A 7,568-nucleotide genomic window follows, 5' to 3' on the forward strand; every position below is an offset into this window, starting at 1 on the left:
TTTAATTACCAAGTATTTTTCATAGAATCATAGAATCGTACAGCTGGAAGGGACCCAAAGTGTCATCAGGTCCAACCCACCGCAATATCTGGGAGCTTCATACTTACACAGGTCTGCAGCATGCAACATTCTCTTCACATTTTCCTGCAGGATAATATGCTAGACTGCATTTGGATTTCTTACAAAAACCAAAGATCCTCTCACATTGCCTTCTGTTTCTTACAGGCTCTGTACCTGCATATACACAGAGAGAGAAAGCAAGTGAAATGCCATCTATATATAATACCCTAAACCAATATTTCTAATTCTACGTTAATTTAGCAAAAGTTATCTGGCAGAAGAGTATTTGTAGTTTTCAGAGCTCAATCCACTTCACTTAAACCTCCAGGTGGAAAGTCTTCTCTTGATGAAGGGGCAGAGAGTATGGTCTTCAAAGACTTCCTGGGTATCAGTAGAGGTCCAGCAGGCACTAACTTAGGTAACCTCAGCTTTGAGCAAAGATTTTCGGTTCTACCCATTTCACATTCTTTCATGTTCTTCATTTTACATTCTGACACTATGCAAAGATAAATATTTGACTGACCTTTGTGAAAACGTAGACCTGGACAGAACTGAAATCTGACTGAGAGGTAAATCTGTACTCTACAAGGGAGGAGTGGGTCTTATTTCTTGCTGTTAGTATGAAACTCTGCTTAGGTTTGGATAGCCAATAAAAATAAATTAAAGTTATTGATTTGCTACTTCTCTATACCTATACCATTCTTCATTTGAAGATCACAGAGTGGTTTACAACATTAAAATACAAAATGAGAATACAAAACAAAACAAAACAAAACAAAACAAAAAAAACCCAGACCCCATTCCCTCAAACCTATTTCAAAGGCCATGTATGGTTTTATCAGACAAAGACCTTTTTATATATTTTTTTTATTTTTTCCCCCATGATGATCTTTATTAGTTTTTTGTTTTATTTTGTTTTTTGCCTGGGGATAGCATTCCATAAATGGGAATTCACCTCAGAAAAGACCTGTTCTTGGCTTACCACCTCTTGTGGAGGAGGCAGACAAAGGAGGACCTCAAAGGAAGTTGGCAGCCTTTGAGTCGGTTGATATGGGGAGAGGCAGTATTTGAGGTATTGCAGTCCTGAGTCATTTAAAGGCATTTAAGGCTATAGAGGTCAGCTTCCTCTGTTTTCTCTTTGGGTCTCCTCTGGGCATCCACTGCCTTGGTCCCCTGCCTACCCCAACGAGAGGTGCCTCTTCAGGCCACCCCACAGGGGACTGGCAAGAGGATGCCCCCAGCCTAAGTGTCCAAACGGAGACTGGCCAAAGGTAAATGTGAGGCCAGCACGTTACTCACCTTGGCAGGCAGCAGCGGGTGCCACCAGGCCACTCAGCTACCAGGCAAGGACAAGAAAGGCCAGCGTGGCACCTGCCTGTCTGCCCAGCCTCCCACTTGTCTGCCCGTTCCCAACACCAAGGGCTGGCAGCCTGGCTTGAGGGCTCCCTCACCCACTTGTGTACTCTTAGGCCTCCTCAGCTAATGGCACTCAGCACCCCCTGGCTAATACTCTCCAAGTATCACCCTTTGGAAACATCCATCCAAGTTGGACCAGAACCACTGCAAAGCAGTGCCACCCACCCCCAACTCAGACAGTCCCTTGAGAAGCATACCATGCTCAGTGGTATCAAAAGACCCTGAGAGGTTGAGGAGAATTAGCAAGGACACATTTCCCCTGTCTCTCTCCTGACAGAGATCATCATATGGGGATTTCCTGTGCCAAAACCTGGTCTCAACTGCAATTGAAATGGATCTAGAACATCATTTCCCTCCAAGAACGTCTGGATCTGGTCCATGATCATCTACTCAAGAACATTGCATAATAAGGAAAGCATTTGCAGATGACTTAGTTTTAACACTACAGGAGCCAGAATCTAGTACAAAAAGAGTTTTGGAACTGATAAAAGAATTTGGTCGGGTGGCAGGATTTAAGTTGAACAAACAAAAAACTAAAGTTTTGGGGGGAAACTTGACGCCTTTAGAAATAGAGGGGTTTCAGAAGGAAACAGAGTTAACTGTGGTTAAGAAAGTGAAATACCTGGGGGTAAACTTGACGCCTAAAAATTTGAATTTGTTTAAGGACAATTATGAGAAATGTTGGTTAGAAGTTAAGAAAGATTTGGAAACTTGGTCGAGATTGAAGCTTTCCTTGCTGGGCCGAATTGCTGCTGTTAAGATGAATGTTTTGCCAAAAATGCTGTTTTTATTTCAAACCTTGCAGGTCGTGGACAGAGTGGAATGTTTTGGAAAGTGGCAGAGGGACATTTCAAAGTTTGTCTGGCAGGGCAAAAAGCCCCAAATAAAGTTTAAAATACTAACTGATGCAAAAGAAAGAGGGGGGTTTGCCCTACCAGACTTAAGGCTATACTATGAGGCGGCAGCCTTCTGCTGGTTGAAAGACTGGATCTTATTAGAGAATACAGATGTCCTCGACCTGGAAGGTTTTAACAACTCGTTAGGATGGCATGCGTATCTGTGGTACGGCAAGGCAAAAACACATGGAATGTTCAAAAACCATATTGTCAGGAAAGCAATTTTCATAGTCTGGATGAAATACAAAGACTTACTTGAAAGTAAGACTCCGAGGTGGTTATCACCAGTGGAGGCTAAGGCGTGGAAAAAACCCAATATGGAGGCCGGCTGGCCGAAATATTGGGAATTAATAGAAAAAATCGGTGACAATTGGAGGTTGCGGAGCTTTGAAAATTTAAAGGATAAGGTGCAAGATTGGTTTCACTATGCCCAAATTAATGAGGTTGTTAAGTTGGACAAAAAAATAGGATTCCAGGTGGAAAAATCGAAACTTGAGACAGAGTTGTTAGAACCAAAGACCAAGGTACTATCGAGAATGTATAACTTGCTGCTTAAATGGAATACACAGGATGAGACAGTTAAATCAGCCATGATAAAGTGGGCTCAAGACATTGGTTACAATATCATGTTTGAAGACTGGGAAAGGTTATGGACCACCGGTATGAAATTTACGGCATGTAATGCCTTGAAAGAAAACATCATGAAAATGATATACAGGTGGTACATGACCCCAGTCAAGCTTGCTAAGATATACCATTTGTCTGATAACAAATGTTGGAAGTGTAAGGAGGCTGAAGGAACATTCTTTCACCTTTGGTGGACCTGTCCAAGAGTGAAGGCCTTCTGGGAAATGATTTATAACGAGTTAAAAAAGGTGTTTAAGTACACCTTTCCTAAGAAACCAGAGGCCTTCCTCTTGGGCATTATGGGCCAAAAGGTGTTAAAGAAGGATAGAACGTTTTTTATGTATGCTACCACAGCAGCAAGAATTCTGATCGCCAAATATTGGAAGACTCAAGATTTGCCCACACTGGAAGAGTGGCAAACGCAACTGATTGACTACATGGAGTTGGCAGAGATGACCGCCAGAATCCGAGACCTGGGAGAAGAAGCAATGGAGGAGGATTGGAAAAAAATTAAGAACTATTTGCAAAAATTTTATAAGTTATATGAACTATAAAATGACGCATAACTTGAAATGTTAGCCCCAGCAATGAGAGTGCAATATTTATGAAATTGGATAATACTATTGAAAGAATCAAAGTTTAAATGTTAAAAATGATAATATGTTTTGTTTTCAGAGTAAATGGATAATAAGGGATTTAAACTTAAACTGCAATTGAAAGTACAAAAGAAACACATGAAACAAGGTTATAATTTGCTGATAAATTTATTGTCAAGAATGCATTGTGCGGGAGATGTGGGGAAGTTCGATAGAAAGTTGAAATAAGCTGTTGAAAGGTTATGATTCTTTTTATCTTCTTTTTGTGTCTTTTCCTTTTTTTCTTTTTCTTTTCTTCTTTTCTTCTGTCTATGACTGAAAAAATGCAATAAAAATCACTTTAGAAAAAAAAGAACATTGCATAATAAGGAGATAGCAGCAACTAGTCAGTAATTACTTAGATCTTTTAAATCTAGGGAGGGCTTCTGAACTTGTGGTCTTATCATTGCCTCCTTCAAGCAGGGAGGCAATATCCCCTCTCTAGAATAGGCATTAATCAGCTCCCTGGTTTCCCAATACAAGTCAATAGGATTGCCAAAGTTTTTCATTTCATGGATACAGGATGGGCTGGGTTGCTCCAGAATCTGGCACAATCTAAATTACAAACTGGACCAGAAATCAGATCCGGTCATAGGGTATTTATTCTTACGGTAATAACAGCAACGATGCTTTTCTCCACAATTTCCAATGACTGTAAAGTAACGAGGGCATTCCTTCATTACACAGTACGCTGGCAGATCGCCGTACATGCATGATTCTTCATCTGAAACATCAGTGAATCCTGTAGTAACAGAGCAGCAAATGACCTTCAGCTACCTATCCACTTACAAGAGAATTCAAGTAGAATGGTGGGTATGATAAAATCTAATAAATAACAATATCAGCAAAAAATATTTAAGAGAATGCAGAGAAACTCAGGTGGATGTTTTTTTTTTAAAAAAACAAGCAAGCAAGCAAGCAAGCAAGCAAGCAAGCAGGAAAACACCTATTCTAACAAGAAGAAATGGCAGAGATGGATGCAACACAGAAGAACACATCAAAAAAGGAATATGGCAGTCTCCTTCCACCTCCCGCCTTGCTGTAACAAGGTAAAGGTAAAGGTACCCCTGCCCATACGGGCCAGTCGTGTCCGACTCTAGGGTTGTGAGCCCATATCACTTTAGAGGCCGGGGGCCAGCGCTGTCCAGAGACACTTCCGGGTCACATGGCCAGCGTGACGAAGCTGCTCTGGCGAGCCAGCACCAGCGCAGCACACAGAAACTCCGTTTACCTTCCCGCTATAAAGCGGTCCCTATTTATCTACTTCAGTTAGGGGTGCTTTCGAACTGCTAGGTGAGCAGGAGCTGGGACCGAAAGACGGGAGCTCACCCCGCCGTGGGGATTTGAACCATCGACCATGCGATCGGCAAGCCCTAGGCACTGAGGTTTTACCCACAGTGCCACCCGCATCCCCCTTCTTGCTGTATGTATACCCAACTTGAAGCTTTAACCCAACTTTAAACTTTAACCCACAATCCCCACACAAACCTGCCACTGGTACCCAGTGTACTCAGGCCTCTGCCATGGTTCAAAATTGCACGGCATGTGCATTTAACCTGCATGATTTCCATTGTAAGGGACAAGGTGAGGATGCTGTCGTGAGATGTCACAGGAAGTCAGTTTATCCTGTGACACCATGTAAGGTCATCCCTACCAGTCCCTGACCTGCATGATGATTGGCCTTTGCCCAAGAAGAAAGATAGAGAGTTTAAAGCTTTTTTTTTTGCACCAAGTAAGTCCAATCAGACACAGTGTGAAAAGAGCACTTAGCTGTTCACCTTTCTTCCATAGCAATGCCTTTTCAGCGAGCCTGGTGTTTAGTTGGAAAAAGACGTGGGTGGTGCTGTGGTCTAAACCACTGAGCCTCTTGGACTTGCTGACTGTAAGGTCAGCAGTTTGAATCCCCGCAGTGGGATGATTTCCCACTGATCTGTCCCAGTGAGGCATCTGAATATAGACTGCATTTTTAATCAAGGCTTATATTGGCTTATATCTTGATCAGGTTCCTAAATTAAATGGGCTTATATTCACAAATGTTTCATGCCAGGCAGAAGACCAGCTGCTTAGAGAACCTTGGCAATGTTTTCCTCCTAGACAAGGGGCCCCTTGATTTATAGCAGAAAACAATTCTCAAAGTCGTAAAAAGGGAATTACAGGTTAAGAGCAAGGTTACATAGACCCAACATAATTAAGAGTTGGTAAATAGTAAAATAAAACCGTTAAACTTGAGCCACAGGACAAAAGGCCAAGAGCACATGGAAACAAAGCAACTGGCTGGAGAAGGGGGGGAGTGTAAACAGGGGAAGAGGCTTTTTTCCTATTTTATTTTGAAGCTGTAAACTGTTCCTTCCTTTTTACTTTGAGGAAGTTTATCCTTCTAAAAAGCTATGATAATGTATGAAATATGCTGGCTTAAATGTAATTATGCAAAGGATTTAAGAAATGCTAGATTCTTATTTCATATAGTTGTAAGAGTTGTATTTATCCTGAAATTAAGTCAGCCACCAGCCTAGCCCCCTGCCAGACAGGAGACGCCAATCGAGCACTCATGACAAATGGTTGTCAGGCCTTTGTTTAAAGACCTCCAAAAGGAGATATTTCATTGATGATGCATGAGAATATGAACCCAAGGTCTCTGACATCTGTTCAAGATAAAAATTTAAAATTATTAACCATCTGTTTTGGAGGGCAAGGAAGGCAAGAGGTGAGCTGGTAATTAAGATTCCTTGTTGAGACACATGTAAGATATATTACTACTTATTTGTCATTTATAGATGTAACAATATATAGCTCTTTGTGTTCCATATAAGGACAGGAGGATATGGGTGTATCTTTTAGGATTGGTTATAGCAATCAGCCAATAGGAAATTCAACCAGGCTGATTGGACAGAGGCAGCCAAAGGAGGAGCAAAGGGGGCTGGATTAAGGGAATATAAGTGCTGGCCATAATGGCAGGAGGCCAGGCCAGAGCTAGGTAACCATATACCACTGTGCCTCTCATTTATTTGTCTGACAAATAAATTATTATTTTAATTTCTCTATTGCTGCGTTGAATATTTCATTCCAGCTAAGCGTTAACCACAAGCAGGGTGCTACACCAGGTCCTGTCAACCCACCAGTTCACAAGCGCACAAGTGCAAGTAGATACTGTATATGGGAATTGGAAATGTAGAACGGGGGAACGGGGAAAAAAGAGGAAGAGGATAAGCATTGGCCCTACACAGTGGTATTACTCATTCCAGTCCCATTTAGGACTCAAATAATTGCTTACCTGGATTGGGAATGAGTAGCAGAGCAAACACAATATAGAAAAAGTATACGGTCTTCATAGCTCCCAGAAGGTCAAGGTGGATGCTCCTTGTATCCCAACCTGAAAGGAAATGAAGAGGCAATATGTTTTGGTGTGTCTTATACTCCTCTGGGTATTAAAAAATCTCCCTAGGCATTATACATTTAATTATAAATTGCCTTCCTGGATCACTGTTCAAGAGACCATGGTACGCAACTGAGAGGAAACTGTGGCAGAGTACATTAATCTGGCAATGCCTTCGCGGTTCACCCGGTTGGAAAAATGGTTGCAATGTGGCTCAGATCTTACTGGTAACTGAGGTCCCTATCAAGCAGCACCAGTTTTCTGGTTCTTCCTTGCTGTTCAAGAAGTTCTGTACAGTACATTAACCGGAGGAGTAGCCATTACAGCTTGGTCGTACGGAGGCTCTGACTGGTATGCAACTGAGAGGAAACTGTGGCAGAGTAATAATGATGATGATGATGATGATGATAATAATAATAATAATAATAATAATAATAATAATAATAATAATAATAAATTTTTTTATACCCCACCCTCCGCAGCGAAGACCTGGCTCAGGGCGGCTAACAGCCAATAATAAAAACAAGTTGATTAAAATACAATTTAAAAGATTAAGATACA

At 41.5% G+C, this 7,568-nt stretch overlaps 1 long non-coding RNA gene across 1 annotated transcript; it reads right to left on the reverse strand.

Moving 5' to 3' along the window:
* Positions 1-207: 207 nt before the first annotated feature.
* On the reverse strand, positions 208-7,043 carry LOC310702948. The gene is made up of 3 exons (XR_014523827.1): positions 6,906-7,043; positions 4,245-4,376; positions 208-234 (listed from the first exon to the last, which is right to left on the reverse strand). It is a non-coding gene; the product is annotated as an uncharacterized lncRNA (long non-coding RNA).
* Between the last annotated feature and the right edge of the window lie 525 nt (positions 7,044-7,568).

This window comes from Podarcis liolepis (assembly GCF_965112155.1).
Source record: "Podarcis liolepis genome assembly, chromosome: 3".
NCBI classification, from domain to species: Eukaryota; Metazoa; Chordata; class Lepidosauria; order Squamata; family Lacertidae; genus Podarcis; species Podarcis liolepis.